We start from the raw sequence: 17,423 nt of genomic DNA on the forward strand, positions 1-17,423 counted from the left end.
TTATTCCTCGTCCCTGCGAGGGTAAAATTTGCGGAACAAAGAAATCTGGTGACTGTCTGGCTTTCGAGAGCGAGGATATCGTTGATGCGCGCGATTGAAATTATAAAGGTATATTATCGTGGAAAAGTCGGAAACGCGTATTAACTCGGATCGACTAAAACCGCAATCGGAATTCGCTGCATTCTGATTCGTCGAGTGTGGGATTTCCACGGCCCTGATTTAACGCGGATGAGTAATGAAAGGTGAGAGTACCTAGTACACGGGCCATCTGTCGATGGTCCTCGAGCCTGGCAAACGTGTCCTGTCCATTAGGATGGGTCTGCCATCCTGGATCATCGTCACCGATAATAAATAAATATGCACTGCGTCGACGAGAGAGGGAGAGAGAGAGCGCCCCCGTCCTCATTGTGCACATACCCCGGCCTGCAGTGTATACCCTGCAATCTAAAACAATGCCAACTTCCATTACCGATTTCGATACACCTCCGCAGGCCCTCATCGGATCGCATGTGTATCGTAGGTATATCCTACGTGTAGGTTTACCCGACCCATCTGTCGTTCGCCCACGTTTCAGTTTTACCTTACGCTCCTCGTGCCCTCTAGGATCCGTGTACTATCCGCCCTAGATACATGCCTACGTATAATGGCTGGCACGTACACGGGTACGTATGTAACGTATTAGCATACCTGGGGTACGTAACGCGAGTATTTGACGTATACTCGACGCGCTAGTTAGCTGGATGAAATTTGGCGAAAAATTACGCGAGCTAAATTTCTCGGGGAGTACCGAAACGCTACTGGTCGTACGTTGTTTTGCTTTTTTTTTTTTCTCTCTAGATCAAATTTTCTACGTCAGCTCGGCCGAAATTCGAGCCGACCAAGTATATTTTTGTTACGGTGTAGAAAAGAGTGTGTTCAGGGTAGGTTTTCCATCCCCCTTACGGCGCCTAATATCGATCTATATACTTCACATGCGTGTAACATCGCGGCGCGGGTGTCGGGGGTGCAGGGCTTGGTCCGGGATGCAGCGTAGCGAGGGTGATGGGGGATGACGTCAGCCGTTGCACCTGGCAGCGTTTCGTCGATGGTTACGCGGCGTGGCGGTACGGTGGAGATTATGGGCTGTCGAATCGCGTTACATTTTATTGGAAAAAGGCGTCGCGACGGCCGCGGCAACTGGGGGAGGAAATATTCAACCCCCTGAATTACGCGATCGACGCTGTTTTCGAAATTTGACCAGAATTATGTCGCGACGACAAGTGATACGTGTGTATACTTCGTTACAATTCAAAGACGACGCGGAATGACTGTGAATTTGACATTCGGCGGAGGAAAAAAATTTGGAAAGAATAGGTAAAGTGAATAAAAAAAAAAAAAAAAAAAAAAAATAAAAATAAAAAAATAAATAAAAATAAAAAATGAAAACGAGACACCCTCGAGGACGGAGAAGTGCAGGAGACAGGATTCGCGTGCAGAATCGAGGACGGAATTTCAAGTACGGCGATGCGGGGGCGAGATCAGCGGGGCCGATTTATTCCGCGTTCAGGGGAACGCTAACATATATTTCGTGCATGAAATATCCCCGGACACGCGTTTAAGTGGATGAAAGGGGCGGCCGCGTTTTGAATACAAATAATTACGAACTGTGCATATTACACCGGCCGTAACTTTCCGCTACCTTGTATAGTTAATGGCGCGGACTTGATACGGGGTGTGTATACTTGTAGGTGTAGGTATAGGTATAAAATGATCGTGCGACGCGTCTCGATATATACATATATATATTTTACTTTTCATCCCGGCAAGTATTTCGCTACCACGTATGATTTACTTTAGGTAAACGAATCAGCGTTGACGAACAAGCATCAATATTTGCACGAGCAGATTTTACAAATTCATATAATACAGTCGGAAAAATTTTATGGTAGAAACGAAAAGCCATGTAATAATAAAATTACGAATATTCGAAGAATAATTTATATCTTTTTTTGAATAATTTCACAATTACGTGGATTTTGAACGTCCAATAGATCTTTGGAGACGCACATTTTTTTACTCAAAGAATTTTAATTCACTCTCAGCGTTTCTGTCACGACGAAAATTAATCCTTTCAAGAATAATTACTCCGAAATTGTATGGCGTACGTGATAGAAAGAATTTCAGTATGTTTGTAAATGCAATTAGCTAAAGTGAATCCGTATTCTCTGACCGCAAAGAACGGTCGTAAAATCCGCACCAAGCGAAACAAAAAAAAAATCAAACATAACGGAATACATGTGTTAAAAAAAAACAAAAAAGGATGAATAAAATGAGGGCGGGAGGGGGGGGGGGGATATACGTGACTCCAGGCAGCGTTCTTTTTTTCTGAATTATTCGCATGGCGGAATAGTTAAATTGGATTAATCTTACGTAGGTACTGGTAGCGTTGCGTTGGTCGGACAGCGGCAGAATTTTCTCACGCCAAGGTAAAGCGTGTGTATAATGACAGCGAAAGAGAGAATTAACAAACATTGGATTTAAATCAATGTTAGTCGGTGTAATGTAAGACTTTCCGTATTATTAAACCGTGTAAATTACCAGTGAAATAATTCGTTAAACTTCGGTGAACGTGTATGATTTATAGATTGAAATTAGTAAAAACCTGTAATTGCACGTAGGAAAAAATAGAAAATGTGAATAAAAGAAGTAAGAGAAAAATATCTCCGAGTTTGTGAAACATGAAAGGGCGAAAGAAGTCGTAGAAATTAACGAATCTCTTTGATGTAAAGCCGCGTCGAAAATAATTGTCATTTATAATGGATCGGCAGTCGCCGCCTCTCGCTTTTCCCTTCGCCGTCACACCTAGGTCGGTACGTAACCGAATTTTAGTACATCCTGCAACCCTTTCTCCGTCTCTCCGCAGGCCGGTTTCTAGGCGAGGTCGCCGGAGTGTTCGCGACACGTTACGTGCCTGGCCTACGAAGGTGCGATATAGATTGGTGTGGGCGGCTCTTTACACATGTAGGTATCCGGCTTAGGTACGCGCCGGAAGCGAAGGGGCTAAGAATATTCCTCAATTAAGGACGGGGCTAATCAAATTGTACATCGGCCACGCGGCGAGGCGCGACCTCGCGGAATGAATTAACAGCCACACGTACGTCCACGTCAGACGTGTTAATGGCGCACACGTACGCGTCCGCGTTACACACATGCATAAACGCGAGGGAAATAACTGATACGCGGAAATATGCCAGCCGTATACGGCCTCGTACGTGTGCGCAATACCTCCACCGTTGTACGTAATTGCGATGGATTGTGGCTGTGTAACTACGATTATGCCCAAGGACAGGCGGGGCCTTCCATGATTTTAGTCCGAGACCTCGATCCTCTTTGGCTGGATCGACGTTCGAAATGTTTGTAATTCAGCTCGGTCGAATTCAAGTCATAAGGTCAATTTTCGAGAGAGCGAAGTTCGTTTTTAGGGTAAATCGTTATTTCGCAAGTGTAGGATCGTTTCAAATTGAGTAATCTATTTTTAACAAGCAAAGTGAATTCAGGCTTTAGAAATTAAAATACTTTAAAGTCGTTGTAAATTTTCAAAACAATGATTTTAGTTTCTATATTTCGTTACATTAACGCTACGAACTTCAATCTGGTCAATTTTCCTACTCTGCACTTTTAAAGCATGCAAATGAAATATCGTCTTTGGTCCAATGCTCCGTACTCGTATTAGCTCGTGAATCTATAAAGCTCAATACTTCGGTAATTAGTTGCTACGCTGCCTTGAATATATTCGAAGAATATCATCTGCAACAATTTCGGTACACCTGTATAAGACAAGTTTGTTGGACCGATTTTACCATCGTTTTACCAATTGTATTATTTTGATTTTGTTTCAAAAATTTTTCACATACCGTCGCGAGGCTGAATCGCAGTTTCGCGAGTCTTCTACGTTTGAATTTCATCACCGGCCTTTCAATTGGTTTATTTTTTCGTTCCCCGACGCTTTCTTCGTTTCTTTTATAATTATTATTTTCTCCAGCTCCCTCCTTGTAAACCGGCACTCGGTACCCACTGTACGTGGGTGCAATAGGTACGCGTCGACTTGGGTCCGACATATAAAGCTGCGCGAAAGGACTCGGCGAGGAATATTCGCATTCGAGAAAGCAGCCAGTGAATTACACTCTGTTTTAAGCGAGCTACCGACATCAAAGGGTTGTGAATTACGAGTTATTTCAAGGTAATTTAAAAACATTACGTCCCTTGGTCACGCCCAATTAACGATATGAACCAACGACCCGCGGGAAAGGACAGAAATTAGGTAGCCGGGTTTCACCTTAGGTATGAAATCGCCTCGGGAATTTCGCAGGTGCTTGCGCCGGGGCTTTTCACTCCACCTGTATTATGTATAATAATACGTGGAAGCGATATAACGTATCGCACACGTCCGGGGTGCAGGTGAAATCTCAAAGGAAAGTGCGGCTGGATTTTCATATCGCGAAGCTCGGCTCAAAGTTGAACAGTCCCTTCTCCCTCCCCCTTTCGACAAGGTTCTCTCACCGCCGGTGCTTTTCTTTCGCCTCTTTTTCTTTCTCTTTCCGTTCCTTCCTTGGTCTCTCAATCTTCGAGTCCCATCAACCGGCTTCTGCGATATTCTTCGAAGACTCCGCAGAGCTTCGGGATGAAAGGCGGCGGCTCGTCTTTTTCGCCGGCATCGCGGTGCAGCTCTTATTTGCAATATTCAACCCCCACTAATACGGCCTCTCTTCTCTTCCCGCGATGTATAATTGAAGAATATTGCCGTCAAGACTCTGAAATGCAACGCAACTTTAATTTCACGGGACCGCGAGGCAGCGGCACGATCGGATTCCCGTAGAATGCCGAGACTCGAGTTTCGCCGGCATCGAGCCCTGCATGCGCGAATGTAGGTAACGTAAATACACACGTACGTAACAATTTGTTGGGAGATGGAAAAAACGAAAAAGAAAACAACACGATACGCAGCTAGCATGAAAGAAAAATTAAACAAGAAGAAACGTCTCACCCCCCCCACCCTAACAGGAATTTTCACCCCCGCCGTCGCGACTTTCAACTTTTCTCTTCCTTTCGCAAGTTTTTTGCAAACGGTTGTTTCTCTTATTTATTTTCTTTTTTTTTTCTCGTGCCAAAAACGCGGCCAGGAAAAGATACAATCAAAGAAAGTAAATTCGTTTTCGACCGAGGTACGATGGCAAAATCTGCGCCGCCGGAACTGCGAGGCTAGTCGGGATCGCGTGCGGCGGAATGATCAATTCCCTTTCGCGTGAGGATCCTTATCCTACAAATGGACCGTTTTATCGGGTACTAGGAGTCGGCGCGTGCATGGCACGATGACATCCGACTCACCCTGCCACCCTTCCTCACCTAAACCCTCGTCCCATCCGAACCTCGACATTCTGAGGCACACACTCAAATCTCTAATGTCTTTTGGGTGTAGGCATGTGCACGACATTTCCGTAACTATAATATCGTGCCTGATATGGCAGAGGTTGGGTTATGGGTACCAACGTATACCTATAACTATGGACGATGTGCGCAGCTTGAAACGGTTTTTATGTCATTCTAATCTTCCCGGCCCGACTACACAAGAGTCTGAAGAGCAAGCTAGAAGATTAATTCTTCTCTCGAACAATTTTCAAGTACAACCTTATATCATTTTAATGGAAATTAAAAACTTACGGAGACAAGATTACAGCAGAGTTGAAAAAAAGGAAAAAAAATTTTCTTAAATTAAAGAAGGAACGAGAAAACGAACGCTGCGCTCTTTCCGGTTATTCACGCGGATTATCATCTGTTTGGAATATTTGTACACGATCGCGTTCGAATATTCAAAAAGTGGGTTTAAAAGTGTAAAGTATTTTTCGGCGTGTTCTCAATGGGATGCCCCGACGATCGATTTCCACGTTGGCGTACATATCTCGTAATATCGAAGTCCACGTATCTCAAACGCTAAAAATGGCTCAACAGTCCCATTCTATACGCAATTTCGAATAAAATCATGCGTTTTCCTTTGACGCAGAAATAAAGAAATCGCATGAATTCTACTGTGAAAACGTGTTGGAGTGATTTTGTTCCGAATCGCGTATAGAATCGGTTCGTCGAGCCCTTTTTCCGCGTTTGATACACGTGGACTTCGATATTTGGAAATATATATACGTCGTTCGTCGAAATCGACCAGGGCATCCACTTAACATTTTCGATATCGCGACAGCTTCGCAGACGCGTATATTTGACCCTTTGTCAGGTTGAAACGGTGCGTTTTGTACATATACATAACGTGCAGCGTCGCGACGTCCAATTATCGGGGAATCGCGGGTCGGCCGCGGTGTTGCGATACACCGTTAATTTCGCACATTCAGGTTATCATTGGTTGCGTCAATTGGTCGCTGATTAACGACGCGGCCCGCGTGATGGTGTCTTCGTCCCACCGTCTGTAAAATACGCGAGTTGAGCGTGGAATTTGAACGAGGTTGGAGTATGACTGTTCTACAACGTGGCGGCGGCCGCGCCGCGTCTATTATAACAATTTAACTCTCAGCGGTGTTAAAAACGCGGAGTAAAAATAAATGAAATCTCAGCCGCCTTACTCCTCGTACCGAGAGTGAAGCTGTATACCATACCTTCAGCACAAAGGTTCTTTGTACGGCCGGACTTTTATATCGCGACAAAGTTTAATTAAAAAATGTTCCGCACCGCGCGTCGCGACGCTTCTGCTGCTGCTCCTGCAGGATCAGAAAGGATGGACCTGCGTCCAGCACACCGAGGCTTTCGGATCCTGCCGCCATGTTGCACCCGCGGATGATGCTTAAACGCCAGATTCTTGGCATTTCGTATTCGCGAAGCGTTACGGTGAGAGAGTCGCTCTGCGAGCCGTTTTCTAGTTCCAGCATTATCAAGATTAGCCGCGTCTCTTCAAGCCGCGAGAAAGCTACTGCACGAGTTGTTATTCGCGTGCGAAAAACTTGGAGATCTTTTGGTTGCAAGTTTTTTTTTTTAACAAACGTTCGTACTAGTCGGTGGTCTATTTTTTGATTACATTTCATTATCCACAACCAACAAACACGTACGTGTATAATTTTGTGACGAATAATGACAAACTTTGATTGTCTTTTTGTTTTTTTTCCTCATCCTCAAAGACAAGCTAATTATCCGTAATAGGTTTACGATCCTAAGAAGTACAAGTAAGTTCTACTCTTTGAATGTAATTAGCTGGTTTTGCGAGATGACTCGGTGGCGTTATATCGCATGTTTTTTTGTTGTTATACAAAGTGCCTAAAGTTACAATTAACAAAATGAGCGGAAAATTAGTTTCCCCTCGAAAATACTACCGTCTACGCCGCTTTCAGCTCACACTCCGCGTATATACCTTATACTGTTACACGGGTATACAGTATACTAAAAATTGGATAGCCCGTGTTACACTCAACCCTTGCATGACGTGGTGAGGGGGCGTCAAACAGGGAGGTGAAAAAGTGGGGGAGGGACAAAAATAAAAATAAAACCGGCATCGGTAACTAGACTTCAAAGTGCACCTACGTTTCAAATGTAATTAGCAGTTGACGGTAGACGAGATGAAGAATTTTTTTTGTACCGCGTAAATATACGCGGAATGTTTCAGTATTTAACGTTAAAAATACCGATGATTGTATCGTTACACAATACCGTTTATTTTATTTTTAATTCTTATAAATTCTCCGCGACATTCTTCCTTGCTTTGTTAAATATAAATTATTCTCTTTCTTTTGAGTACCTGTATTGAAAAATGAAAAAGCTTCACAGAATTTTCAGAGGGGTGAAAAATCCCCGAACGAAGAGAAAACGTGGGATCAAAAATATTTTTTGCTTTTCATTGAACGCGTCATCGCGATTCACCAATATCGTTGGAAAAGAAAGCGAAGCGGGGGCGTGGGTTTGATTTCATCTCGAAGCCAATATGTGCGTTTGATTGAAACACTTGGTGCGTGAGTACGTTGAGAGGGATGTGGGGGGGGTTCGTTTCGAATATCGTGTACATATATAGGTGTATTAAAGAGAGAGAGAGAGAGAGAGAGAAAAACACAGGCAAATAAGTGATGAAAACATGAAATACATTTGTCTTTTTTTAATTCATTTCGATACCATTGAATCAAACCATCATTTCTTCTCTCTCTCCCTCTCTTTTTCTGCTTTTTTTACAAGTTTTTTTTTTTTTTTTTGCCAGAAGCACACCCGTATTTTTCGTAATTCTACACATAGCAGGACATAACGAACAACGAATCGAATATATTTACAGAACGCGGTCTGTAGTCTCCGTTCGGATACTTTCAAATCAGGACAATTTGCCCCCTTCTCCTGGGAAAAATTTGACTCGGGACTCTGCCGTACTATTTGAAAATTATCATTTTACTTACGAGTCAAGGGTGAAGGTTGACTCATTCAAAGCCATGGCGTTGAGCCAACTACGCGAAGGATTTGCCACCGAATTTTTATTCATCTAGATTGAAGATACTTCATTTACTACAGTTGTAATGACAAAAAAAAGAAAGAAAAAGGAAACACTGAACTCGTTCGTGACTGTACTTGAAATACGTAGGTACTTGAATGTTGAATTGTATGCGATGTCAACTTTATTGAGTAATATGATCGAATATAAACTTCTTTACGTTGACTGAATCCAACGATATCAAAGATCAACTCAATATAATTCGCGATTAAACTGGCGCGTTACTCGTAAATACGATCATCGTTTTCTCGGTTCTTGTTTCTTTGATGTTATTACTCAGATGTACTATCAAAACGCATAACGCAGTAGGAGAATCAACGAATGTGATTTTGGTAACCACATATTTATATTTCCGTTTACCACAAGTCTAGTGCAGTTACCGATATTAATTTTTTTCTTTGTTATTCATATCATAATTTATCATTCCTAGCTGACCAGAATTTCCTTTCGGACATCAAGTTAAACTGCTAGTACAAAAATAGTCTCTCCTAGTAAAATCTCCTGGTAAAACATACCAGGCATAAATAAAATGACGAGTATTCACATTGCCGTCTCGACTCTCCATCATTCTTCCTCAACTCCTTATAAAATCTTACAAATATACGTAACATTCAGCAACGTGGGGATCAACAACGTTTCATTTATCTCCACGATGTCTTTTCCTCTACATCCCCATTCAACGATAACCGCGAAATCCCAACCGACGTAGAGCCTACGGAATGGTTATCGATGATCGGCAGTCATCCCGACACCCCCTCTCCCCGTATCAGCTCATCTAAATTGTCACTTAACCCGGCATAGCCTGCAAGCGGGCCGTCGTAGGGATGCGCAAAAGGACGAGGAATATTTTCGCGACTAGGTTACGGCGTCTGCGGTGTTGAGAGATCGAGGATGATCGGCGATGGGTGCGGCGGATCGAGCGATCGGCAGATGGGAGATGCAGGGATACGGGGTACGGGATTACATCGGAGTTTAAAATTTATATACCTAGAGGGAGGAAAATCCCACCGCGGGTAATCGGCGTCCGCGCGTACATACGTGTAGCCATCTGGCCGCGGTTGCTGGATCATCCCGATTCCGCCCTGAAACTCGACCGTGGCGATTTGCTACGGGGCGAGGAATCCTCGGCTCCCAGGGATCGGCCACGGAGAAATAATTAGTCGAGTGGAACAGATCGATAATTAAGTACGCCGAGGAGGAGCGGCCGCGGCCCGATCCGGATTAAGAACGCATCGCTCAGCGCGCGGACCCCTGTCACGATGTTTACATTGCCCGATTTTTCACTGGGTAGTTTTATTTTTTTCACCCCTCACGCAGGACCCGCCAAGGAGTCGCTCGTTACAACGATCATGCGGGGACCAATCGCCGATACCTAAAGCTAATTTTGAATAGTTAATTCTTCTTCGGTAAAAGGAGAAGGCGAATGGGAAGCTGAAGAAGAGAGAGAGAGAGAGAGAGAGAGAGAGAGAGAGAGAGAGAGATAGAGAGGGAGTGGGCAGCTTTCAAAAAGCAATTTGTCCACTAACTGTCAAACCGGAATAAACGCGGTGCCCGCCGCCTGCCAGCTTTCCGTATCACACACTCAGCGACCCGATGGGGATATATTCTTATCCTTCTCTGTCACGGAGATAAATACTCTCCCGAGAGTACCCTCCACTATCCCGAACCCGTGGAATGGAAGGTAAAGCAAACCGTTAAAAAATGGATACAGCGGTACGTTGCGACGTCGTCTTGCTAGTGCGGTTTTTACAAATTTCAACCGAGGTTCGGACTATTAATTTTTTGACATCGGTGCAGTCGCAAATTTTTTACCTCATATTTTCGACAATGTTTCACTGCTCGAACGAATTCCACGCAAATGATGGATGGAATTTGTGCTCGATGATATTTCATGCGGTTGTATAGTTTTTAGAAAAAATGTTCCCTCATGCTAGGTAGAATCGAGGATGATGAATTATTTTCAACCGAATCACATCGTGTACTTAACGTAGTTAAAAATACAAGTTTTCGTGATTTTTCAATTCGCCGATGTGTCCAGAGCTTTCTAAAAATTTGGAGCCCGCTTTTTATATTCGTCTAAAATCAACCCCTGCAGACTATGCGAAATTCAAAGATAAGTTTACACGCAACAAGTGATTTACCAGTTGTAAAAATAATTCAAATTAAGATTACGATCGCGATGCCTAATCCGGTCTTTTGGAAACAATTCCGATCGATTAACACAACCGTAAAGTTTCGGATCGCTTCAGAAGTTGAGGTGTCGTGTCGGTCGAATGGAATATCGGCTATACATGTATGCATATACCCTGTATAGGTATACGGGCGACATTCGGTTAATTAGCGGAGTTATTTGCTCGAGTTGAATTTCTCCGGCGTCGCCGCGTCGATTTTCTCCGCGGGGGTGAAAACGGGTCGACGTCCATCATACGGGTTTGTTATTTAGAAGGACTAGGAACCCTTGCGGACGGGTCGAAGGGGCGCGGCGAGAGAAACCGGAAAGTCCACTTTGAGGTCGAACTTTGGTTCGACAAACCGCAACCCTTCCCTTCTTCCGGACGATTCAACCCGGTCAAACCCCCGGGATCGCATTGCGGCTCCGCACGTGAGATCGCAAAGCGATGACGGGCGTCGAAAATTCGAATTCACGACGACGCCGCTTCGCGCCCGTGGCGGATCGTGTCTTTAATCGAGATACCGGGTAAAGGGAAAAGCAAAGGGGCAGGAGGGGGGGAAGCAGCAGGCCTCAATTACGGAGAAGCGACAGAGGCAGCTTTTCTGACCGATGACGGCCGTTCGCGCCTTTCCCGACACGGCCGTGTCGAATCGATTTGTCCCGAATGTCGTGCTCGCCAGTTTAGTTTATAAGGTAAAGTGGGCACACGTTTTAAATACGGAACTTGCGTGGAACATCGACGCAACGACCGACTCGTAAGTCGTCCCGGACGCATGCACTGCCGGAGGTACGATAAATTCACTACTAAATGCTGTGCATGAGAAAGTTTGGGTAATTACGACGAGATATATACACACGTTTCGCCTCTCGCTATATCAAGCCTCGACGACGACACCTTGAAAATACAAGGTACCTGCGTGTCAAAAAAAAAAAGAAAAAAAAGATAATGAGAAAAAATGGAAGAAAAAGAAACACGAAAGGGAATCAAAATCCTGCGTTATGAATTATTTATCAAAGACTACGATTCGGGGAAAAGAACAGTGTTTCATTGGCTTCTCTTTTTCTTTTCCTTGTACGTGTACCTTCATACATCGTGGAACTATCATCGCTCATTTACATAATTATTTATACACGTGAGAGTTGCCGCAGGCGTGTGCCATCGTCGATTCTTTTCAAAAGAAAGTATATAAATAATGTTAATTTACAGTATCAAATATTCTCGTGTACATCTGTAGACAAGAATCAGGAATTGGATTCTCAAAGTTTACATTCATTATCGTACCGACTTGACGCGAGTAATCTCGAAAAGTCGATTTATCCCCGTATAACGATGACAAATTGGATTAAGTCGTTCGATCGAAGCCCCTAGTCGTCGTCGTCGTCGACGTCGACGAGGCCGCGAAACCATCCCGGCATTTGCATGCTTCGAGTAACTACAATAATTATTCTCAAGTAACGATTCGCACTTCGGTTCATGGCGTCTGATTATATTTATCCAATTTTGTATCCTAATTTCCAGACGAAAATTACGATAATATCGCAATTGAAGCGATGTCATTGCTCTTCGCGACGAGGAAGATGTAGGTTTGACGGCAGAAGGTACATACAACATATTCGTATTCTTTGTAATTACGACCAATTTAGAAGATTTAAAATTACTATCCACGCTATCGTACCGTTTACGACCAAATACCTGCTGTAAGAAGTCCTTGTAATAAAAATATTTGGATTTTTTAAAAAAACCGCGTTTATTTCTCCGCATACGGGAACGCATCTCTCTACCCAAGTATCCTGCATTTCCATTGGTCCTGAACTTCTCGGCGTTGTACGAAACGAATGGAATAAATGCTAGAACTTTTGACAAAAATACTGAAACAAGACGCGTGCTCCGCAGTGAACTTCCACTGGCTTGCAGGCTCGGCGGCGCATCCCGTGATATGTGTATCAAAGTTGGCACAAGTTGACGATGGTGCGAGGATGCATAAACGCGGAGTACGGTGGGTGGGTACCAGGGCTCATAGATAGTTAGCTTTAGCCGAAGGTGCGCGGAACGTTAATTGAGGATTACAAGGACTTCGGGGACTATACGCCACCTGAGAGAGTAAGGTATAAGCCTCGAGATAGCCGGAAGTTGGGCGCAGCCTCGGGTACGTAAGGTAAGGGTGTGTAACCTTCGCACGAAGCAAGACTGCGAGTGCACGTAACTTGGCTGATAAAAAGGGGTGGATCGTCTCGAGGTTACCATCGGCAACAGGTTCATTTCCGGCGAAGAGAAGGACTCGCGATCAGGGATGAACGGTGATTGTGACTTTTTGCAGTCGCTTAAATTACACCGTGACTTTAAGCTTTCATTCCAAACTCGTGGCTCGTCGATTGCCGCGGGATTTTCAATTTTCTTCTACTCGTATATTTTGGAATTCTGAGAACATCGGATGAGGTTCGAATTATCGAGGGTTCAAGATTCGAAACGATTGATCGAAACGCCCGAATTCGAAAACTTTGGGGTTTTGTACCGCACATTTTTATCAAGCGTATGATGTTTGAAAAATGAATACAGTGTCGAGTAAAATGAACAAATTTGAAGAAAAAAAAAAAAAATTGTGTAACAGTATCGAGTCCTGTGAAACGAGGGATGATACCCTCTTCATTTATGGTGCTAAGAAATTGACCCAGTCAATCGTATAGATTCTAGTGGGACAAAAAAGGAGGAGGATCCTTCCAACCGGGAGTCGAAAGGTCTCGTGGCGCGTGAGTTTTCGACGTGAAATTTGATTCGAACGAAGAGCTGATAGACGAAAGGAAAAAGAGAAGGGATGAGTGAAAAGGAGAGAAAAGAAGCACGGCGCGGCCTATCCTTATACCCTCGGCAAATAAAATTCGCCAAGTTTTCATTGAGTTCCAGACGGTCTGTTCTGCTTCGCATAAGGAGGACGAGAGCAACGGGGAAAAAAGCAGAGAGAAGAGGAGGAAAAAAGGGAGAAAAGACGAGGAAAAGAAAAATAAAAAAAAAATAAAATAAAAAATCTACCAGGGTTTTGCGTTCTATCGTTGATGGCCCACGGCTGGACGCGCGCCACAGCTTCGAAATTGTAATGCGATTCTTTGCCGAGAGTTCTCCGCTCCCCGTCTGCTCCTCTCTTCCTCTATCGGCCGATCGTATTTGAAGAAAATTCGTTTTTTTCCCCTAGTCGACTTGTGTGTGCGTATTGTTTTTTATTTTTATTTTATTTTTTTCTATACCGTTTCTTCTCGCTATCGGACTGTGTATAGGTATAGGAATAAAGACGGAGAGAGGAAAGACGGCCTCGAACGTAGAAGGTAAGAAACTTTCGCCTGTGTATATTATATATTTATTCATGATCTATTTGTAAGCGTATAATAATGGCGCGCAGGCTCGGCAGCTGATATAACAACCGGTTATAGACGTATATACTGGAAACGGTACCAGATTCCCGAGGAGAAGTCCCAGGGGCGAACCCGAGTCATCCTTAATTCAAAAGCGTTTCCACGGAACCGTAACCCTAGAAGCGTTAATCTGACCGACTTATTATTCCCCTTTGAAGCCCCTCGAGAACTTGACATTACGGATAATTAGCTCATTAGTAGAGGCGTATCTACCTCATACATTTCTGCGGATCAAATTCTTTCTCGGGTGCTTGTATGTATGTAACAGGCATGTATACATGGGTACATAATACACGCTCGTAACCAGAGATGAAACCATTTGTCTCCCTTCAAGGGAGGGGGCTGTACGCTGTTGGAGTGAATAATAATTCAAATAATTTTTTCATCTCTCACTCTCTCGTCTTATTTTCTTCCCCCCCGATCGCAGGACTTAGGAGGGGCCGCAGAAACAGCCTCGTCTTTCTCACCGAGTTTCGATACGTCCGTTGAAATTCGTACTCGAATGAATATTGGCAAAAAGCTGTAATACATACGGGTGTAATAACATGACAAGTACTCGTACGCGCATCCCTGAATTTCCTGTTTCAAAATTACGAACAAACACAGCTTTCGACCAAGTAAATAAAGACAAATTTTAGCCAACATTTCCAGCGAGGCAGCGCAAAGGACGTACCGACGCTTGATAAAATCATAATATATTCATTGTACGTCGGGTGGGTCAAGTTCGACGGAACCAAGTAGAGCAGTTTTTTTTAGTAGGTATAGAAATACGTATACGTATACATTATATATCGCTCTCATGTAATGCCAACTGGTGGCGTTGGGGGAAGGTCGTTCGCCGAACCGTAGATAAAATTTGGCATACGTGCACAAACGTTGCGAGGAGCGTCGCGTCGGGCAGCAACGGCAAGGGTCACTCTTTATCTTGCCGAGATTCGAGTTCAAGGGTTGTACCGTTCGGGGGATGAAGGCCCGCCATCGGCATCGGCATCGACCAAAGGTTCGCCAGCGCGTCGCGCCTGCCACGGCATATTCATGAGGGCTGAGTAGGTACGCTGAGCTTGAACCAATATAACCGCTCCGCTCGCTTTCCACCCCTTTTTCACCCCCGCAGCTATTCCGCGCCGTGTACGCGGTTATGCGACACTCGAAGAGACGAGACGCGACGCGGTGCCGGGAAACGGAGGACAGGATCAGGATCAGGTCCTTATGGTCAGCTACGGACCGCGGGCGTCGCTCCCAAGGTAAACCTACTCCGATATTAAGTCTTGGGGGTGGTTGCGGTTCGTTTCGGGGGATGATCCAATCGGCCAGCCTTCTCTGTGGATGCTGTGTGCTTTCGATGTTATACGGGATGCGGGGGAAAAGCGGAGACGCCAACTCTCGACGGATCTTAAGTGCTCCCGGTGAATAATTGATCGATGGTCAATGGGGAAGTATTTCAATCTACGCTTCTCGCTGACGGAGTTTGGACGGCGGTACGGAAGCTGAGACGCGCGTGGATTATTCAATCGCTTGTAAACACGTGCGAAAACGAGTTGCGAAAAGGCGTGAACAAGTTTTGGAAGCTTGAACAATGCGACGATGTTTCGCTTGTCGTTTCGTTGGATTTCTCCGCACAGTCCTATAAACGGTTCGGTATGGTACGGAAAAAATCAAGCTGGGTAAAGGTTGAATCGAAAAGAGAATGCGGAGGGTCTGTACGAGGCTGTTTGCATGAGGGTAGCTTTAGTAGATTAAGACGCACCGGGGGGTCCTGATGCCGGAATGCTCGTTGGCGTACTTTAATTAACTCGGGCAACTGTCCGCGCAATTTGTCGAAAACAGCAAAACTCGTCAAAAAAGCAAAAAAACACTCGGACGCTTGGAAAATCACCCGTTTTCGTGAGCGAAAACGAAACCCGGATATAAAGAACCCGGCTTGGCCTGCATGCATGCATTGAATTTTCATTTCAACAAACTTACGCCAAGTATACTTATACATCTAGTTTTTAGCCGGAGAAAACTTTGCCCAACGTGCTCCGGCGCTTCGCTCCAGTAGCGAGATAAAGTTGAAACTTCAACTGTATGGCTGCTGGACTTGTTTCTTCGTTCGTATATATTTTAAAACTAGATGAGGATATTACAGTGTACCTATACTTATTTGCGATCTGTAGAGCATGAATTTTACAGAATTCACCAGCTCTGTTTACCTATTCGCAATATAATGTTTCATGCAAGAAAAAGATAGAGAAAAGTACAAAGTTCTTGCGGAATCTCCTCAACATGTCGAGTTATGTATTCTTGCGTTCGGGAAAGAGAAATTTTATTCGCCTCCTGCCCGTCTCGCGGTACCGAGGAAATTTGGCGAATTAAAAAGAATATCCCTAATCAGGCGGACAGAGCTTCGACATTGACTGCGAGGGGGAGAAAAAGGAAAAAATTCATTTAGGGCAGGCATTTGGCGAGGATCGTAAGAGCCGGGCGCGAGATCTTCAACGTCGTGTTCGTTCTTTGGGCTCAGCACTTTGGTGCCAGCTAGCGGGTGGGTGTTTACTTTTAGTGCCCGCCTGTTAATGCGAAGATAAAGCTAGTAATATGTGAGTTTACGTGGGTGAAGATTACTGTACGCGAAGCGTTGCGGGGGGTTCAGTTTGCGCAGACCGGGATGATATCTGCCTTGCGATATTAACCGTTACACCCCCTCCGCACCCGGGAGTCAGTTGTACCGGAATTAATCGACTTTACACCTACGCCTCTCCGACTCCCTCATTTCCACCCTTCGCGTCCGCTATTCCGTTCGCAAATATGCCGGATAATCGCGATTCGTGGGAATGTTGAAGCGAGAAGTCGGCGTAAATCAAAAGGGTTGCAACGATAAATTTTTCAGCAGTGAAAATCCCAGGCGTGGTTCGGCGGAACGCTGCAGTACGGATTTCCAGAAATTATAATTTTAACCCGTGGAAAAAAAGGTAGTGGACAAAACGGCCTCGCCGCTTCCCGCGGTTTTGCGTATCGGCGAGATGCGTTTTGGCCCTTTTAATTATTGATCTGGGGTGGAGCAGGGCGCAGGGCTGGATATCGGTGGGGAAGGCTCGCGCTAAGGGGGCTGCCCTGTGACCGAGGCAAAGGAAAACAATATAACCAAGCTACTTCGTATGCACTGCTAATAAGTAAATAGAAATTAGCATTCAGGTCCTTTGGTGATATAAATCAAACGAATTAATTACAGTAGGACTAGAAAGGAGCGACGCGTGGCCCCCGTTTACCTACCCGTCGCATATACGCTTGCGTACCTGCCTACCGACTTGGCAAAGAACGGGAACCGGTTCGCTCGATTCAGTTCCTTGCTTGCTTAGTTCCCTG

General features: G+C 44.7%; 2 protein-coding genes across 11 annotated transcripts in view; one reads left to right on the top strand and one right to left on the bottom strand.

The window, feature by feature from the left end:
- The window catches only part of LOC124184409, a 209,439-nt gene that overhangs the window by 183,638 nt on the left and 8,378 nt on the right, over window positions 1-17,423 (top strand). For 3 of the 5 annotated variants that reach the window (XR_006871191.1, XR_006871192.1, XR_006871190.1), the window contains 2 exons: window positions 4,022-4,219; window positions 12,193-12,257. The exons of 1 other annotated variant lie outside the window; for it this stretch is intronic. The gene's annotated coding sequence lies outside the window, so the exon portion shown is untranslated. Of the gene's footprint in view, window positions 1-4,021; window positions 4,306-12,192; window positions 12,258-17,423 lie in introns of those variants that run through there. One more of the 5 variants, XR_006871189.1, reaches the window with a different exon arrangement.
- LOC124184400 (teneurin-a) overlaps window positions 1-17,423 on the bottom strand; it is a 514,944-nt gene that overhangs the window by 173,596 nt on the left and 323,925 nt on the right. The window lies entirely within an intron of this gene.

The sequence above is a fragment of the Neodiprion fabricii genome, chromosome 6, assembly GCF_021155785.1.
Source record: "Neodiprion fabricii isolate iyNeoFabr1 chromosome 6, iyNeoFabr1.1, whole genome shotgun sequence".
NCBI lineage: Eukaryota > Metazoa > Arthropoda > Insecta > Hymenoptera > Diprionidae > Neodiprion > Neodiprion fabricii.